At 34.0% G+C, this 21,822-nt stretch overlaps 2 long non-coding RNA genes across 3 annotated transcripts; one reads left to right on the top strand and one right to left on the bottom strand.

Moving 5' to 3' along the window:
* Positions 1 to 2,253: 2,253 nt before the first annotated feature.
* LOC108463612 (uncharacterized) lies at positions 2,254 to 5,435 on the bottom strand. The gene is made up of 2 exons (XR_001868098.2): positions 4,965 to 5,435; positions 2,254 to 2,665 (listed from the first exon to the last, which is right to left on the bottom strand). It is a non-coding gene; the product is annotated as an uncharacterized LOC108463612 (long non-coding RNA).
* On the top strand, positions 5,386 to 8,012 carry LOC128286751 (uncharacterized). 2 transcript variants are annotated; one of them, XR_008277440.1, is made up of 3 exons: positions 5,386 to 6,194; positions 6,311 to 6,579; positions 7,676 to 8,012. It is a non-coding gene; the product is annotated as an uncharacterized LOC128286751 (long non-coding RNA). The 2 variants fall into 2 exon arrangements; XR_008277439.1 differs by having other exon boundaries at positions 5,386 to 6,579.
* Positions 8,013 to 21,822: the final 13,810 nt, after the last annotated feature.

Genomic DNA, 21,822 nt, shown 5'->3' with positions numbered 1-21,822 from the left:
GGGAAAACCAACTTAAATCAGTTAGCAATCACTTTTATCACCAATTTATATAGAACAAAACAAAAACTAATAGGATGAAACTAACTGAAATCATCGGGACAACCTTTTTGGGGATTAGAACAACCAGAGTATTATTCAAATCTTGATCAATTGGTTGCCTAGCAAAAACTCCCTTAACCCAATTGTAAATATCATTACCAAGAATATCCCACTGGCTTTGAAAGAAATGAGCATGATAGCCATCACTTCCCGTAGATTTTAAAGGCACCATGTCAAATAAAGCCCTTTTGATCTATTCATTTGTGGTTAACTCCTCCAAGAAAGCAATCTCCGAGGGGTTCAAAATTGGAAAACTATTATTAAAAGGTCCCCAAGGCTTGAGGCACTTCACTATAAAGTTTCTCAAAGAAACCCACTACTTCTGTTTGCAATATTTCCTGATTAGAGCATCACTCCCTATTGCAAATACGTAGTGTTATAATACAATTAAAATTCCTTCTCTTAATCATGTAATTATGAAAAATTTAGTGTTTCTCTCCCCCAATTGAAGCCAGACACACCAAGCCTTTTGTCTCCAAGGTAGATCTTCATGGTTAAGCACGTTCTCCAACTTATCCCAAACTTCCATTTCTTGCTTAGCTAAATGAATTGAGGCAGAGTGATCTAGGGCCTTTTGAATGTTGTTGAGTGATCTCATGAGGTGTCGCTTACGGGAACCCAAAAAACCATAAACGTTCTTGTTCCAATCTTTGATATATGAGGTAAAATTATTCAAAGAAACCGCCATATTGCAAACAAAGTTCCACTTTTCTTTGACAAAATTATTATGCTTTGTCCATCCTACTAAAAATCTGAAAGGTATTCCTTTAGCCAAATTCAAGTTTGGTCTTTTAGATAGTGGAAGAGGTCGATGGTCAGACTTAATGTGTGAGAGATGGGAGACTAAACACTGTGGAAAATACGACATCTATACATCATTAGCTAAAGCTCGATCTAATCTGACAAAAATGCCACCTTTCTGCCAAGTGAAAGAAGGACCGTAATATCCCAAATCCTGCAATTCACAAGAATCAACAAAATTACCAAATAAATTACATCTCTTACCCATGGTAAAAGGGCTTTGCTTATCCTCGGGTGATAAGATGGCATTAAATTCTCCTATTAATAACCAAGGGATCGATTGAAGAGGCATCGCAGATTTTAATCCATCTTAAAAGAACTTTCGTTTTGACCTGTCTGGACTGCCATAAACAAAGGAAATAAGAAATGAGTTATTGGGAACATAGTCATTAACAAGAAGAAGAATAAATTGAGGGTGATTTCAAAGGATTTGAATATGCATAGAATCTTTCTAACCCACCCAGATACCACCTAAAAATCTAATATCCTCAACCTGATGAGATCAATAATATAATTTATTTTTTTACTGCTTACTCTTGATTCTAATAAGCAAACAATGTCATGATGGTGCTCCACATTATTTTTTTGAAAAACTTGGATAAAATTCCTGGTAGCACACCATTGACAGTTCCAAGTAACTATTTTCAAATTTGAGTTCATGTCAATTATAAAATAATATAAAATAAAACTCTTAAAAAATAAAATAGATCAAACACTAAGGGCACGTTTGGTTGGGAGGAATGGAATAGAGCTGTAATGTAATAGAGTTGTAATGGAATAGAGCTGTAATAGAATAGACCTGTAATGAATAATTCAGTTGTTTGGTTGAATGGAATGGAATAGAGTTGTAATAGTATTCTTGTGTTTGGTTGAATGGAATAGATGTTGTAATAGCATAAGGAAAAAGACTTAAATGACTAAAATACCCTTAGTAGATTTTTTTAGATAAATGATTATTATTTTTAAATTTTAATAAAATTATTATTAAATATAATTTAATAAAATAATAATAAATAATAAATAATTTAATCATATTTTAACATAAGTATTATTAAATACAATTTAATAAAATAATATATAATTTAATAACATTCTTAATATTATTATTAAATTATGAATTAATAAAAATCATAATATATAATATTATAAAATAATATATAACTACTTTATTATTTTTAAACACATATTTAATGTGCTAAATGTTCCATTATCCATTTATTTTTCCTTGCACTTGTTTTCTTCCTTTACTAAATTTCTTTTATCTTTTATATAATAAAAATCAAGTTTATATAATCTTCAATTGAGTTAATTGGAAGATTCGTCTACAACCATGGCTGAATCAACATATTATCATCTTTATAAACATATCATTTATATTTTTATATAGTTAAATTAAAACACTTGTTCCTTATCAAACAACTGTAAGGAAAGTCACTCCAAGCTAAGGTGCTATACTGTAAACAAGCATCAAAAGAGCACATAAAATATATATTTCAAAGTTTCATCTCAAATTGGATTATCCTCCACATTCATGCAACCAAACATTGCAAATGACACACATATCTACATACAATTTACATTCTGATCAACTACATGTTGGAAGAATACTCAATAGCAGTACTTTTTCGAGTAATCTTTCAAACCACGGCCTTTCCATGCCTCACGGTATATAGTCCCAATGATGTCTCTGACCTCCTGTTTGTCCTTGAGAGCCCAGTTAATCTTGTTATTATCGATGCCAAGATCAATCATAATGTGCTTGTTTCTGAAAAAAAAGTTCACTTTACATTAAATCAGCTTAATAGCATCACATTCAAACTGTTTTATTAGCCCTATCCGACAGCTTAATTAACACCAATTTACATCCCCTTTAACAACGAATTTAACCTTTTCGATCAGCAACAAAAACTAATATTTAACAACTGTTGTTTTTCTTTTATTTCATACATGCAGCAGACCAATTGCTCTACATATTACAACACATTCAAATAAGTATTTATATGCTGGAATAATGAGCTTTCAAGCTGTAGTTTCCAGCAGTCATTTAAGCATTTAATTGTCAAATTTTCACTTCACTACTAACAACCGAACTTAGTAAGAATAACATAATATTTTAGCTACTAAACTCGATTTATAAACCCCTACAACCATAGCTTACCTGCATGCAAACTTCAGAATTTAAACATGAGAATTTGCAAAGTTTCCTTTGAAAAACTCACTCACAAGCACATTCAATTTGTCCTATTTTGGACAGCACAAGACAGCAACATGTAGGGCATTTGTATCCCGCAACAACACACTCAATAGTATTAAAATTTATTAGTTCATCACAGCAACAATCCATGATTTTTAATCCAGTAATACTCAATTATTTGGTCCCAAAACTGAATAGCATAATGCAACAAATGGGACTGTCTTTACAGCCCTCAATCAACATGAAAATAGAACCATTAATTTGTTCAAATTTTGGATAGCAAAATAAGGGCACAAAATTGGATAGCAGTAATTTTTACACTATTTCCGAGCAGCATTTAAACTTACAATAAACGAATCTAGCTAATGCCAGATAGTAAGTAGCCTTGAAAATTTAAAGAACATTTTCAGCCATTAAATCAAAGCCGAAACATCAATTCTAATTTAATATATATATTTTAAGCATGAAAATAACAAAATGAGTTTAAAGAAAACTCACCATTAGCAACACTCAATTTGTACTTCTAAAATGACAAGTCATTTGGCAAATAAAACGTAGTTTACTCATTAACGACACATCATCAATATCAATCCCAGAGTTATACATTTTAACCACGGCACCAAAGCACTATAAATCACAGCTATAACCCCTCCTAATTTGTCATTTGAAGATACCACAATTTCATTATTAAGACCGTTTAAATTACGACAATTAATCCACTTTAGATAATGGTTTAAGACAACATAAATACTTACATTTTAATCAAGATCAAGCAAGAGGAAATCTTAATTATAACTATGACATCTTCTAATTTCACTTAGGACATTAATATTTAATCACATTAGAAGTAAAAAGATAAACCCAAATACGAAATTGGGTATTTGAAGATTTCAACAATTACCCAAACATAAACTAGAAAATGGAAATCCATTTAACCTAAAACCTGAATTAACCCGAACATATTCATACATGCAGACCAACACTATACAATCCAACCATAAAGTCGACAACCGAATCCATTTGACCTAAACCCAAATTGATCCAAATACAAAATGACCAAAACATGAGCTTCAAATCCAAATTAGCTGGTCATAAAACAACAAAAACCCAAATAATAACAAATCAACCCAAATTGGCAAAATCTAAAATAAATGAAAATTTTAAAACTTAATTTGATTCAATCTACATTGTTCCTATGAACCCAAACTGACAAACTATTAGATCTATAAAGATGTATAGGAGATTACAACAAAATTCAAGCTAATATAGGTAAACAAATAGATGAATCTGCTAGAAGTAGAAAATTGGGTTGATTAAAATTGTATTGATTAAAATTGTAATGATTAAGCTAAATCAAAATTATTATTGAAATTTTGAAACATGACAGATCCATTTTGAAGCATCATATAAGGATTAAAAATGATTTTCAGAAATAATTCAAAATAAGTGTAAAATGAAAGAAAAAAGAGTTGAATCTTGATGTTGAAACATGTGAAGAGCAACAGATCTAGCGAACTGAATGGAAATGGATCCCCCAAAGACCAAAGGCCTATGGCGTAAACTTAACGACGCCAATTCTCGAGTTCCTTCGGTATTTCTTTCCAAAAAACTCTTTTCTTAGAATTTTGGCAAAAAAGAGCCCTAATCGAGACTCACCTTGATTTCTCCAATCATGGGAAAATCCAATTCACATACAATAGTAAAAGCGAAGATTACATCAACATGTTTTCACACCCCAAGATTAAAAAAACCAAAAAGTTAACAAAATTATCAAGCAAATAGATTAAAAACTTGAAAATGCCTATTATTTCTACTAATTTAACAAAAAAACTAGAAAAAAAAAAAGAAATCAAAATTGGAGAAGAGTTACCTGAGGGAGGACTGCCGATTGTTTCACTTCTCAAGTTTCCATCTCAATCGAAAGCCTTGTTAAGGGTTGGAGTTAAAAAAATGAATCTTAATTGAAGGCCTTGTTAGGGTTTATCTAAGGGAGATAGAGTTGGTGATAACAGAAGCGTGAAAAAGAGGGAGACAAGTTTGGAATAAAATAGGAAGAAGAATGAAAAAAGAAAAGATTGCTTCAGACGTGAGAAAGAGAAGGGTAAAGTTGAAAGTCTCAACATAATTTTTTACCCAGCCATTCGTTGAATCCCTATTCCGTGGGGAGGGTGTCGAATTGTAAACGACACTTTTGCGTTGAATAAGGCCATATTGAATGAGGCTGTAATAACTCATTACACCCAACCAAACAAAGTTTTAATAGAGGGCCCACTGAATTCAGCTGTAATGGAACATGATGTAAGTATAAAAAAAGAACATAAACATAAGATAGAAGAGAATCCCATCTTTGCTGTCCAGGGAGTTCACCTCCCTTCCTTCTGTTGCGCTTCACTTCTGGAGGGTCCTTCTAAACCAAGTTTGTCATTGGTTAAAGTTGAAATACTTTCAGCCAATTGAACCATATAATCTTTTAGCAACACACGTTGGCTACCATTGGTTTTGAAACTGCTGCTGCTACTAGAATGCACTTTATTTAACTTTTTTGTGATACCTCTATCCCTAGATTTAACACCTCTTCCCCGACCGGAAAACACCACCTGATTCAAGATCAGATTGGTCTTTAAAGGAGAGGTATTGTTGTTTTTTTTTTTTTTCCCGGAAGATCACCGCCGAGTGTCTGTCGTAGTCGACGCTCCTCACCTTCCACCAGTTCGTCAGTCGAGGTGCGGAAAGGTTCACCGAAGGCCTATCATTTTTAAGGAGCAAAACCCCCAATTTCTTGGCCACACGAATCTCCTATCGCCGTCCGGTTTCCAGTGCTGTTGATTGCGCCAGCAAGCAGATTTTGGGCCACCGTTCCTTGCCTTAATTGGTCCAATAAGGATCAGGCTTGAGTAGACGAAGAGCCACCAAGGCCCAAACTGTTAGATCTCTCTTTAGTTGGAATAAGACTCCCTACTCGACTTTTATTAACCAAGCTGGATCCCACACTCGGCCCAGCGTTATCAGATCCTTTAATAATCGAATTTAATCCATTTTTAGGGCTCAACTCTTTAGACTTCCCTTTGTTCTTTGAATCCATTGCCAGCCGACCGTTATGGTAATAGCAATTTTCCTTACTTTGTTGATTTTCAATGAGAATTTCTTTCCCTTATTGCGTCAATGATCTGTTATATCTCTTTCAGTTTATTCTTGATTCAAATTCCTATTTTTTAGGGCATTAAAACGAGAACCTTCATTCTGCCTCTCCTGATTTCCGTAAGAGTGCTGCAAATTATTCCTGAATTTTCACCTTGGTCTCCTTTCTACGATCGTCCACGGCTTGTAATTTTCGTCTTTCTCCACCTGTCAGTCCTCGACCAAGCTGTGATTTTCTGGTATCATTTCGGGCAGAGCTGTTTCCTTTTCCACGTTGATTCCAGCACACCTAAAGGAGCAATTATCATTCACATGACCATACCTCCCACAGTGAAAGACATTTGTCGGTAGAGATTCGTACTCCACTCTTTGTGAATACCTATTGATTAAAATTTGGGAAACCAATGGTCCCTCTAATTTAACAGAGACCACCATCTGAGCAAAACGACCTCTCATCCCACTGTCTGTGTTCATATCCAACTTGGACAACCTTTCCAACCATTTCTCCTATCTCAGCCAAAATTTTATGTTTATACAGATATCCAGGTGGAGAACTTGATCCACGCCATAACCACATTTGGATAAGCTTGGGAAGGGTCAAATGCCATCGTCCAAGGTTGTCCAGTCAAGTATTGACCAAATATGGTCCAAGAACCTTCAGAGAGAGCTTTCTCACAATCTAATTTGTTCTGAAATTTGACTAGGAAATACCATTTTCAATATCCATCATATGCAATGGTGCCGAGGGCTTCCACAAACTATGAATTTTATTCTGCAAAATTAAAAAACCAGTGTTACGACCCAAAAATTTTAAAATTACTGTATTATCCATACCCTAAATGATGATTTGATGAATCCTGTCCGAGAAAGAGATAGAAGGAACTCCATTCACAAAGGATTTCTGAATATCCCCTTCCAAAATATCAAAATCTTCCTTTTCGTCCAATTCTTTGTAGACAGACTTGGAAGATTGGCCTACTAGCTTATCCCTCCAATAGGTTGGTAGATCATAGACAAATCGATCATCATATCACTACACGTATTATCATTTTTATCTCTGAATCGAACCGTTTTTGGTCTCAATTCTTCCACTAGATTATTTTCAGAACCGACTTTTTCACAGAGAGAAGACATTACACAAATTTACCCTTTTATTAATTTAATCTTGATTTAAAAAAAAACAAATTGTACTCTTAATATTTACACTTTATACCAATCTGATCATAATTATAAAAATTAGAAATTATAAATTAAAAATTAAGAAATCCATAAAAATTCAAAAATTATTAAAATTTATAAAAATATAAAGTGCTCAAAAAATTATAACAAATAGGCATTAACCCTTGAGCAATGCCATCAAAGGTTCGCTATTTCTTTTTTTCTTTTTCTTTGTCCTTTTTAATTTTTTATTGTGTGAATTTTGTGTCTTTGTTTTTTTACTAGTGGTTTTGCAAATTGTCTGCTAAGCTGAGATGCGAAGATATTGCAAGAGAAGTTGACAAAAAAGGTGACATAGGCGATGACCGGAGGAAACAATCAGAGTGAAAGGGTAAAAAGTAAAAACAATAAATAATAGTGGAAAGATGATGGGGATGAGATGATTTTAGATTACATGATAAAGAAGATAGTGTTTTATTATATTAATTAGATCTGGAAAATCGAATATTTGTCTATTATTTTAACAATTACTTGGTGTGCATTTATTTTAAGTGGTTTGCAATGGAATTTGATTTCCTCTTTAGTAGCATTATTTAATTAATTGCCTTTCAAATTCTAAAAATTCACAAATCCTCCTTATTATTATTTTGATTCGAATAAATAATCCAAATTAAAAATGAAAACTTAAATGAAAAATTAATCCATTTTTACAGTGAAAAATTAAAGTCAAACTTATATAAGCTCAAAATGATAAGTACCAAAAATATTTTAGAGAATGAGGAAAAAAACTGGTGTTTTGATTAAGGAAGGTGAGAAAGAAAAGTGTGGACTTTGGGGGGAACAAAGGTGTGAAAATATATTAAATTTTAACAATTTTTAAATATTATACTTTTTTGAGGATTTTATATTATTTTATAAATTTTAATAATTTTGAATTTTTATATATTTTTAATTTTAATTTATATTTTCTTAATTTTTGAATCATGACCAAATTGGTATAAATTGTAAATATTAAGAGTTATTTTTTAAAATCAGGATTAAATTAATAAAATTGGTTAACATTGAATGCTAATTTTGTTATTATACCACACCACGTCAACATTATGTTTGGTGATCAAACCCATTTTAGAGTAACTAAAATTGACGACTTATCTATCAGGAGCGACTAAAATAACAAATTTTTGAAATGGGTGACCAAAATAGGAACGTGAGTGAACTCGGGTGATTAAATAGGTAATTTACCCTTACTTTATACTCCATACATTTTTAGATACTTCTAACTTATTAATACTAACAACTTTCATTCTTTATATCCATGATTTTCTTAGATACTACTAATGCATGCTATTTATAGAACTAAATTTAAATTTTAATTTATATACAACTTTTTTTTTGGTAAAATAAACTAAGAAATTTACATAGATAATATCATAAGCAAATTATCAAGAGAGTTTTCATTCTTGAAGATCTCTTTAATCTCTAAAGGGGGATCCTCGAATAAATTCAACGATTCAGCACTTGACAGAGCCATTTTAGCCAAAGCATCTGCTACACGATTTGTCTCTCTGGGAACATAATTCAAGGACAAATTCTCTTCAAAGGCTAGAATTTGTTGAATCCTCCTTATTGGAGAGTTTTTTGGACCACCATGCTTACTGTCACTGATAAAAATTACATTCTCAAGATTATCCGTGTGAATAATGACCTTATCATAACCTTGTTTTTGAAGGAAAAATAGTCCATCCAATAAGCCCTATAATTCAGCAGTCACAACTGAACATTCCCCTAAAAAGTGATTATAGCCTAGGATCCACTCCCCATTGCTATTACGTACCATACCACTTGCTGCAGAGAAACTAGACACAGAATTAACAGCACCACCAGTATTAAGGAATACGCACGTACCTGAGTTATGGTGGTTTGAAGACTGCTTCGTCTGAGATGCCACCACTTCATTATGGGTAGAGAGAAAGTGCTTCGCCCAACTGTAGGAAACACTAATAGTTTCCTTCGGAGTCATGGTGTTTCCTTGAAAGATGATCAAATTTCAGTTCTTCTAGATACGCCAAAGAATGATTCCAAACAGACAAGCCCAAGATGAATCACTCAACTTATTTGTAGAAATCAATTGCAAATTTGAGGATAACCACTCCGAAATATTGTCGGAAAATAAATTTCTAAGTTGGTTAGAAGGAATGATATTGTGCCAAATCCCCTTCATAAAAGAACAGTTTCTAAGAATATGAAGAATGTCCTCCTTAAAATGGCCACAAAGAAGACACGGCGCGTATTGCGCAATACCCTTTCTAACTCTTTCAGAGTTAGTTAAAAGCCTCTGTTTAAGAATTAGCCATATAAAATGTTTCACATGTTGGGGTCCTGGAATTTTCCAAAGCATGTTTCAATTCACTTCCTTCAGGCACCAAAACTCTTCTTTCAACAAAAAGTAAGCACTCTTCACAGAAAAGATCCCATTAGTGGTTCTAGACCAAGAAAGAATGTTAGGTCCAGCTTGGTCTAAAAGAGGAGGGATACTGATGATGCAGTTAACCACTTCTTCTGGCAACCATAATCTGAAAAGATTAAGATTCCAATCACTATTACCCAAAACCATCTCATTAACTTTGGTATCAGGATCAATGTTGCCAAGGCCTAGGACATACTGACTAAGTGGTCCCATATTGGGAACCCAATTATTCTTCCAACATTGAACAGACTTCCCATTACTAATGGACTAGATCATATTACTGCGCAACAGAGGCCAAGCTTTGGCAACAACTTTCCACATATAGGAACAATTATTCCTTATGATAGAGTCCGACATTCTTTCACACAAACTATACTTAGCTCTAAGGACCTTAACCCAAAGCGCTTCAGACTTAGTAATAAGAGAATACCCCATTTTCATCATGAAAGTTTTATTCTAATCCCCCAAGCGACGGAAACCAATGCCTACATGAATCCTAGGCTGACATATATCATCCCACCCTACTAAGGCGATCTTCCTTTTGCCGTCTGCAACTCCCCAAATGAATTGTCTTGCTAATTCTTCAATAGAGTCACATATTCCTTTAGGGATAAGGGTCGATTGCATAATGTAACTTAGTGTAGTCAACAGAACTGATTGGGCTAAAGTAACCTTTCCTGCAAACGAGAGTCTCTTAGCATCCCAACTAGAAAGATGGCTGCGAACTCTTTCCACCAAGAAATCCAAGAAGATAAGGAGATATCATTCATAATAACTTTAACCAAATGAGAAGGAATATCTGCTGTGTTAAGAGATGCTTCAACAAAATCCCATCTGACTTTATCATAAGTCTTTTCCAAATCAATATTAACTGCCATCCATTGGAGACTCCTCTTAGTCCACATAGAGTGTAAAACTTCCTGAGTGATAATAATGTTATCAATAATACTTCTTCCAGCAATGAAGCCTGCTTGTTCTTGACCAAAGATCTTCGAAAAAATACTCTTAAATCTATTAGCGATAACCTTCATAACCAACTTGTACAACACTGAACATAGGATAATGGGCCGGAACTGAGAGAAATTCTCTGGATTCTAGACTTTGGGAATTAACACAATAAGTGTGTTATTAAACTCTGGGTCGATGATACCTCCTCCAAAAACTTTCTTGACCCACACACAGATGGTATCTCCAATAATATCCCATTGGTTTTGAAAGAACGTAGCTTGAAACCCATCGCTACCTAGAGCTTTCAGGGGTGCCATATGAAAGAGAGTAGCCTTTATTTCCTCGTTCGTAACATTCCTTCCGAGAAAGTCAACATCTTCATTGCTAAGGCTAGGATAAGCACTCAGAGGCATACTTCCTGACGAGCCTAGATTCTCCCCATAAAGATTCTAGAAAAACTTAACCTCTTCAGTTTTGAGAACCTCAGGATAAAAAACCCAATCCCCATCAGTGTTACGTAGAGCAGTGATTTTATTAAAATTCCTCCTCTGAATAGTACGCCTATGAAAATAACTCGGGTTGCGGTCTCCCAAATTCAACCATTCACACCTTGATTTTTGTTTCCAAAGCATCTCCTCATGATGAAAAATATTTTCAAGCTTTTCACGAATTGAAATTTCCTGATGCATAAGATATTTAGACCTTGAAAGGTCCAACGCATGTTGAGTTCTAGAAAGCTTATGCATTAAATGTCTCTTTATTTGGTTGATATGTCCATAAACACATTTGTTCCAGCTTCTAAGTTTATCCATAAAAATAGCAATCGTACTAGACAAATTACCGTTGAAGCTCCAATTCTTCTTGACAAAGTCAGGAAAATTTTGATGGTGTAACCAACCAGCTAAAAAATGGAAGGGACAATTAGGAGCAAGCTTTTCTTTATGGCAAAATTTGAAAAAGAGAGGACGATGATCAGACTTAATTCTGGGTAAATGGGACAACGAACAATTAGGAAATGAATCCATCTAAATGTCGTTACCCACAGCCCTATTAAGTCTCTTAGAGAGGTTACCACGATGCCATGTAAAAGGTGGTCCCTGAAAACCCAGATCATGCAAAAGGGCTTTATCTATAAAGTCACCAGAGAACTGACATATGCGACCTTTGATATGACTTGAATGTCCTACCGATGGCTGAGGTCCTGCATTTGTTGTAGGCTCTCCACAGCTCGTGTGAGCAGCATCGTGTAGCTTACATTTCAACCCATAGCTCATGTGAGCAGGCTTATTTCACAGCTCGTGTGAGTATTGGTGTAAAGGAAAGGTTACAGTTATATGGAAAGGCACACTATGTGTGAACATTCTCGAGTATTCGATGTAATTCTAGATGGTTCAACGGGTAATAAAAGGAAATGAAATGGTAAGTATGCAAATGGAATGAATCATGATTTTATAATAACATTGAGGAGTTAAATGATGTGTTTATATATGGTAAACTACATATCTTATGGTTGATTTCATTTGTATCATGGACAAGTGTACTAACTTGTGAGTTTGATGATGTTGTATAGGCTTTCACTAAGCTTATGGCATTGGAAATGATTTATTCTTGATCTATGAATTGTATAAATGAAATGGTAAGTTATGTTTAAGTTTATACAAGCTTATTAAGCCCTCATTGCTTATGTAGTTACTTTCCTTTGTTTTATTTTTTATCATCAAAAGAGAGGATAGAATTGAAATCTCCAATTGCCATCTAAGAAACATCCCCAATTGGAATTGAGCGACTAAAATCATGCCACAAAACCTTCTTATTCATTTTATCAAGACTTCCATACACAAAAGCAACAAGGATCGACTTAGGAGTTAAAAAAGAACAGATATGAGCCAAAATGAATTGAGAATGGTTACCAACAACCTTTAAGTCAATCGAATTTTTCTATTCGATCCAAATACCTCCAGGAAATCCTACTGCTTCAACACGGCAAGACTTATCCCAATCCAACTTAGCAATGATTGTGTCAGCTTTATTCCTACTAATTTTTAAGTAAACTAACAATATCAGGCTTATACTGATTATTATACTCACAAAAAGCTCGCAGAAACTTATTAGACACACATCCCTATACATTCCAAGATAAAATAGACAAATTCATATTAATAAAATAAAAAATAAAAGGATAGAAAACTTATCTCATTGAGGAACGAAAGAAGAAATTTCCACATCCTACCGAAGTTGCCTTTGCAGATCCTTGGCAGATTTTCCATTAAATTTCAAAGTAATAAGTTTTGTTGCTCTCTTCATAGAATCAACAAATGGAACATGAATATTTTCAGAATTTTTAAAATGACTTCCTAATCCTTCTATGGTTTTATTGGGCTTCCAACCTCCTTTAGAACCAGACCCTTTGAAATTTTGACCCTTAGGAGCCTCCTTAAATGAATTAATTCCAACCGATTGACTACCCCCGATTCTCCAGTCACATTCTCCAGCATACTTTTGTTATAAAACACGACTGCCGAATGATTTTGGCCTCTAAAACACCTTCCTTCACCTCCACATTAATAAAAGAGTTTTCTTCAAAAGCAAGATTAAAATGCATAACATGGTCCACTTGTTTATGAAGAGATAATTGAGGTTCCATTTGTATTTGACCTGTACCATCAACATTATGTGAATTTAAAATTGAAGGAAAAACCGCATTAGAAATACTTGAAATTAAAGGCCTATTATTTTCTTCGAACATTTGGCAAAGAAATAAACGAGGTAATTGAGTCTTTCAAAGGTTCGCCTGCATGTGCTTCCAAATCCCGGACTTCCTACTGTGGCCCACCGTAATCTTTATTGGAGGCCTGTTTGCTGTTGAATAAAAGGGCCAAGTTATTATCAGCCGGATCCAATTGTTGACCTAGGCCCGTCTTAGGTTGAACCATGGACTGACCAACTTGAGGGCAAAAGATCATTAGGTCACGGGCCTGACCCTTAGTCAAATTCACCACTGACAGATTTCTTAGAACCATTACCCGGTTTCTTACTCGTTGCAGCCTTGATTTGAGAGCTAATTAAATGGGCTTTCCCTTTATTCTTCATAGCCACCTGTTCACTATTAATCACACCCGTTCTTGATGAAACCGCCTCTAAATAAGCTAAATCAGCTAGGAAAGGGAACTGCGATCCCTGAATTTTCTCTCATTTCAAATTATGTCCTTTTTTGTTTCCTTCCAGATTGTCGCGCTTAGACCTCCTCTCCACCAGCGTCCAAGGTCCATACTCCTCTTCTCCGATCGTCGCAACAGTGGTAGGAACACGCCTCGATGACTCACCCTTCTCAATCTCCCCTGAGGTCCGTATGTCCGATGAATAGGTTTCTTTAGTGTAGCCGTAATAGCCACATTTAAAACATACCACGGGTAAGTTTTCTTATTCAATCCTCTGTAGGTTGCCATTAATAAGAATTTTAGAGACCAACGGCTGCCCTAAATTGACAAAAAACTACCATACGAGCATACCGTCCCCTTGCTCTATTGTCTGTGTTCAAATCCAACTTAGTGACTTTGCCTATCATACCCTCAATCTCCATGAGAATCTATTTCTTATAAAAATGGCTGGGTAGACCGGGAAACCGAATCCATGTGAGAACCGAATTTGGATAGGGTAGGTTAGGGTTGAAGTCGATGGTCCAAGGTTGGACAGTAAGGTAGTGACCAAAAATAACCCATGGTCCCTGAGAAAGGATTTTGTCATAGTCTTCAGTATTCTGAAACTTTGCAAGAAAATAGCCATTTTCAATATCCATTAATTGAAAAGGCTTAGACGGTCTCCAAATCCCATATAACATATTTTGCAAGGTGGAGATTCGAATATTTCTTCCCAGCATCTTAAGTACCATCGAGGTTGACATTTCTTTTTCCAAGAGTTGATAAACTCTCTCCGAAAAACCAATGGAAGAAACCCCATCAACAAAAGATTTCTTGACATCCTGCTACGTAAAGGCGAAACTATCAGCAAAGTGCTGGCCATCCTTTTTATTATTCTGATCTAAAGATTCCTTTCCCACTAACGTATCCGTCTATTACAATGAAGGCTCTGGTATAGGATCCACAACCATCACATCATCAGAAGACACGTCTGAATTCTTGAAGCGAACCTTCTTAGTGTTGGAGTCATCAGGAATAGAGGCATCATCTCCATTCCCGTTAGCAAAATCAACCGAAGAAGATGAGGGCAATTTTTTAGCGTTGGTGTAATTTAATACTTATATTTGACAATTTATATACAACTTTAACACTAACTAAGTGATAATTAAAAAATAAAATCAATCTTTATTTAAACCTTAATTAATGAAATAGACTCTTTTCCATCTCTTGCAAATAATAAATCATTAAATCTTTGTAAAAAATCAATAAATATGCATGGACTAAACTAAATGTAATTAAACAATACTATAAAATTGTTATAATATTAATTATTAGTTATTTTGACCGGTAAGTTTAGATTTTATTTAAGTTATAATTCTATTTTAAAGTAATAATTTTAAATTGAATTCTAAATATTTTAAATGTCAATTTAGTACTATGCTTGAAAATAAAGGATATTTTCATCGGTTCAAATGTTTTTCCAAACTTGTACTTTTATATATACTAGTTTCTATGTCACGTTTACATATTTATTTATTAAATTTATTAAATAATATATTTTTATATTAAATGAAAATCAATGTAACTCATATAAAATTCCATTAATTTTGAAAATAATTGAGAGAATAAAATAATATTTTAAAAGTAAAGAAAATAAAAATGAGAAATAACCAATAGTAAAATATTTAGTAATTAAATAAAATAACTTGTTATTCGAATATGAGTAAAAAATTCACCTATGAAGAACCATTATTTTCATACTTTATTACCTTTGACATAATATTTCACAACACAACAAAAAACAATTTTTAGCATTGTTAATGACTGGGCAATGTGATACACGGTTGGAAACTTTAGGTACCAAATTGATACAAAAATTCCTTAGGTACCAAAGTGATAATTGCATGAAACTTTGGGGTAAATAATACATTAACATTATATATAATGTTATCTCACACATTTAAATTTTACTAATTATAAAAATTAATTTTGTTATAAAATAAAGAAAGATAGAGAGAATAAAGAACAAAGAAAATATGAAAGCAATAGAGAATGTACTTTATTGATAAAAAGAGATGATTACAATACTCCATCAAAGTCTCTATTTATAGGAATAAGAAGCAAAAAAGAAGTAGATATCTAATTCTAATAACTACTAGAATTTAACGTACATCAAAACTTTATCTTTATCATGATGGACATCCACTTAATAAGATATTCATAACACTCCCCCTTAGATGTCCATTGGTAGATAATGTGCCTCGTTAAAACCTTATTAGGAAAAACCCTGTGGGATAAAAAACCTAATAAAGAAAAAATAGTACACAATCTTCTATTACAAGTTGCCTCGTTAAAAACCTTTACCAAGAAAACACTATGGGACAAAACCTTGGTTAAAGGAAAAGATAACAACTTGTTTTAGACTCCCTCTGATGGCAACATTACATTACATCTTTGAGTCGATGCATTCCAATCTTGTGTAGTAGTATTTCAAATGTTGAAGTTAGCAATGCCTTAGTAAAAAGATCTGCTAAATTCTCACTAGAACGAATTTGTTGAACATTTATATCACCTCTTTTCTCAAGATCATGGGTGAAGAATAATTTTGGTGAAATATGTTTCGTTTTGTCACTTTTGATATAACCACCTTTCAATTGAGTTATACATGCTACATTATCTTCGCATAAGATAGTTGGCATCTTTTCCTGTAAAGGCAAATTACATATCTTTTGGATATGTTGGGCCAATAACCTTAGCCAAGCACACTTTCGACTTGCCTCATACATTGCAATTATTTCTTCATGATTTGAAGAAGCAGCAGCTAATGTTTTCTTTGTTGAATGCCATGATATGGTAGTACCCCCACATGTAAATAAATATCCTATTTGAGATTGACCTTTATGTGGATCCGATAAGTATTCAGCATTAGCATAGCCGACTAATAGGGATTTTGAATCATTGGAATAAAATAACCCCATATTAATAGTCCTTCTGAGATATCTAAATACATGTTTAATTCCATTCCAATATCTACGTGTTGGAGAAGAACTAAATCTTGCTAACAAGTTTATAGTGAAAGCTATATCAGGTCTTGTGTTGTTTGCAAGATACATCAATGCCCCTATGGCACTTAAATATGGTACTTCAGGACCAAGAAACTCTTCACCATCCTCGCAAGGACAAAATTGATCTTTATTCATATTTAACAATCGTACAACCATTGGAGTACTTAATGGGTGTGCTTTATCCATGTAAAATTTATTTAATATCTTTTTCGTATAAGTTGATTGATGAACATGAATTCCATCTTTTAAATGCTTAATTTGTAACACCTCAAACTTGGCCTAGACATTATGGTCGAATCCAAGAGTGTTACATGGAAGGGTTTTAAAAGTAACGTTATTTTGATAAAGCTTTGTTTTGTCGTTTGATAAATCATCCAAGTTTTATAATAGTTACTTGAAGAATTATTTAATTAATTCATTTTCCAAAACATAATCTACAACAAAAGTTTTTTGAAAACATTGTATTTTGGAAATCTCGTTCGTGTGTTTGGAAAATACCTTATTTTTGTAAAACGGTGATTTTAGTCAAACGTGATCATAAAAGTTAAAACGCCTCTTAAACCAAAATAAAAGTCAAACAGTCCAGAGAGTCCAATTATTACAAAACTCTCAGAAATAATCCTTAAATTAAAATAAAAACCATAATCTTAAACAATTTACAAACTCGTGGTCACCATGAGGCTCCGTCACACCGATTTGCCTAAGTCTGTGGATTACCTGAACAGAACAGACAAACAGATATGAGTTTTCGTGAACTTAGTGTGTAACTGTAACACCCCGTACCCGAGACCGTTACCAGAGTCGAACACGAGGTGCTAACCGACTAATTCATTTACTCTCGCAGTCCAATTAAAAATTTGTCCAGACGACTGGCTAACTGCGTCACTGTCACCTTAAAAATCATAACTTGAGTTCCACAACTCGAAAATCAGATTCGTAATTTTTCCCTGAAACTAGACTCATATGTCCATCTACATATTTTTTTCTTAGAATTTTTGGTCGGGCCAATTAGTGCAGTTTATTAGTTAAAGTCTCCCCTATTCCAGGGTTCGACTACACTGACCTTCATGCATTACGAATGGGATATCTCCATGTACAGGGCTTAAATACTGATGCCGTTTGTTTCTATAGAAACTAGACTCAAAGAGGAATCTATACATATATGGCATGACTCCTAATTATCTCTGGTTAATTTACAATGAATTTCCAAAGTCGGAACAGGGATTCCAGAAACCGTTCTAGCCCTGTTTCACAAAAACCTAAATATCTCTTAACATACAAGTCATATGACCCTTTCGTCTCTTCCATATGAAACTAGATTCATCAAGGCTCATTTACATAATTTTTTCACTATTTAATTCCATATCTACTATTTTTAGTGATTTTTCACATCCACATCACTGCTGCTGCCAGCATCTATTTTTAGGGTAAACTTTATCTAACACATAGTTTCTATGACTCAACTAACCCTCTTGCATATATAGTCCAAAATATAATCAAGATGAACCATTCTAATGGCTGATCGTTGCCAAACATTTCCATGCCTCTTAATGAGCATATACATATCGAATGATTATAACATTATGCTCAAAACATTTATAAGCCATTTTCGCATGGCTATCCAAAATTATACAAATCCAAAGGGTCCATGACCCACAACAAAAAGGGTAGTCCTATACATTGACCAAAATATCCTCTCACTACTAGTCTATTCCATACATGCCATAAGATATTCCAAAACGTAGCAGTACCAAGCGGTGGGTAGTGATAGTGTGACTAGTTCTTGACGATCCCCGAGCCTGTAGCTTCCAATGAGATCTATAAAGCAGAGGAAACAAAGTAACAGAGTAAGCATTACAATGCTTAGTAAGTTTTAAGCAGTGTCAACAGATAACAACCAAATCATAACATAGTTGTTAGTATTTTATTTCACTCTTCCTTTGGGCATACTATCCCTTTTCGAATATGCACATCTCATCATATACAATAGGCGGATAAACTCTCACATAAAAGTGAGCTCATGTGACATAGATATATCGTATGATTTCACATAACCTCTCACACTAAACCGAAGTCACATAATCATAGGAATAGTCCCATAGATTGCTCTCGTGTGCATCATATATAAACTTGGAGTACATACCTGTTTAACCTTTCGCATTATGTATATTTATAAGCAATTCTTATTACGAAGTCTTACCGGACATAATCTCCACACGTAGTCATCGGGTCTTACCGGACATAATCTCCACACGTGGTCATCGGGTCTCACCCGGAACATATTTCCAAGTTTCATGTACATTTAATCACATGTTACAACATTCACATTAGCCATTCGGCTTTACCACACATACATATCACACATATATTTCACATTAGCCATTCGGCTTTTCCACATATACATATCACACATATATTTCACATTAGCCATTCGGCTTTACCACATATACATATCACACATATATTTCACATTCATCACATCGGCCATTAGGCCTTATCACATATATATACACCTTCACATTCATCACATCGGCCATTAGGCCTTATCACATATATACTCTTTCACATTCATCACATTGGCCATTAGGCCTTATCACATGTATATACACTTTCACGTTCATCACATTGGCCATTAGGCCTTATCACATATATATACACTTTCACATTCATCACATTGGCCATTAGGCCGTATCACATATATACATCTCATACATATTTCATATTTTTCTTGTACATCAATTTCAGCAATAGCTCATAAGCAACTCAAATAATTTCATCAAAGTTTACAACAAAATCACCTATTCACTACAAGCAGTTTTCTTTTCCTGAGCAACAGTCACTAAATTGTTTATAACTGGAGCTACAAAACTCAAAATCAATTGCCGTTAATTTTCACCGAATTTAGACTCATGTATCTTTCATCCATAAAATTTTCAGAATTTTAGGTTCGGCCAATCAATACCATATTTTTCTTAAAGTTTCCCCTGTTTCACTATTTGACCAATCTGACCACTCTTCACTACGAATCAAATTTTTCATTGTACAGAATTCATAATGTGTTTTATTTGATTCCATTTGAATCTAGACTCATTAAGGAGTCTAAGCATATAAATCTTATGTCATAACCATTTTTGTACAAATTATAATAATTTTCCAAAAACAGAACAGGGGATTTCGGAGTCATTCCGACACTGTCCCGCACAACTTTAAATATCTCTTTATAGGAAATTCCTTTGCTTCCACGGTCTCTTTTATAAGAAACTAGACCAACTAAGCTTTGATTACATGTTTTATTCAGCCTATAATTCCACACCAACAATTTATAGTGATTTTCTAAAATCACATTACTGCTGCTGTCCAAGCAATTTATTACAATTTGCTCTTAACTTTCCAAGTCCAAACACTTATGAACTTACCATTTGGGCTTAAGACATATCATGGCCACATCATATCTTATCAAATCAACTCATTATGTCCTATTATGATTGAATTTACTCAACGATTAATCGCTTAAAACTTACCTCGGATGTGGTCGAACGATTTAACGGCTATTCGATCACTTCTTCCCTTCCTTATCCAACTTGATCCTCTAGGCTCTTGAGCTTAATTAAACAAACAAATTGACTTAATCATTTGAGCATCGAAAAGAGGAATACAAGGCACTTAGCCCATATTTATACATTAGACATTAAAGTCACATACATGTGAAATCATGCATCAACTCAACATATTAACTCACATCCCTTTTAGTCGATTTTCCTAACCAAGATAAAGGCATCAATATGCTTGCCTCTAACCGAAAGCATGCAACACTAATCTTCTCATGTGGCCGAGTATGCATGTATATGTTGAGGCCAATTATGCTCAATACTTCCTACAAGTATGGTTACTCGTATTGATTATATCTCGTTTCATTTCAAATTCAAAACTCAAGCTATCGCATTTATACACTAGAAAGCAAATACTAACATTTTGCATTTCATCTTACTACCATGGCGAATGCTCCTTCCACACCATTTACCTTCACAAAGCATAAATTTCATCATCCAAATTACAAGCTTACAACCTCATGAAGTTTAACCTCATAGTATCTATCAAACTCTCACTCATTAGCTTCTATCATAATCTCCAACAACACCAAATAAACATATACTTGTGGGTCTATGGTAGAACCAAGAAAGGAACTCATAGATATTAAGATGTAAGCAACTACCATTATTTTGGTCATGATTAAACAAAGAACTCAATGTCTTACTCAAAAATACTAAAAAGAAAGTCCAAGAGCCATCAATCCACCATCACATATATCATTAGCAAGCTTCATATTTAACATGCAATGGCATTAACACAAAATCCACCTTGGCCAAATACCATCCCCATGATATAACAAAGGTTTGAACCATGGGCTAACAAGAGCATCAAGCTATCCACTAGAAATATGCATGAATCTCATGGCATAACCTCAAACATACCTTAATCTTGATGCAAGTATAGCCAAACCTCTTCCTAATCCTCTTCCAAACCAAGCATGAAGCAAAATTCCTCCTTCCCTCTAGTATTTTCGGTCAAGAGAGAATGAAAATGGATGAACAATTTTTTCTTTTCTCTTCCTCAATGCACGGCAAAGGGGGGGGGTTCACTCACACACATTTTTTTCTTTCTTTATTACCCATACTTATTTGTTTATTGTTTCTCCTAATGCACCAACAAAACATGTTTCATGACATGTTTAGCCCATACTCCTTGTCATGGCCGCCACCTCCTATAAAAGAGGGATATTTGACATGCAAGGCCATTGTTTTGCATGCATGCTTT

Source organism: Gossypium arboreum, chromosome 13, assembly GCF_025698485.1.
Source record: "Gossypium arboreum isolate Shixiya-1 chromosome 13, ASM2569848v2, whole genome shotgun sequence".
Classification (NCBI taxonomy): Eukaryota; Viridiplantae; Streptophyta; class Magnoliopsida; order Malvales; family Malvaceae; genus Gossypium; species Gossypium arboreum.
Note: the sequence above shows the minus strand (reverse complement) of the source record. Positions and strands in the feature narration are given on the sequence as shown.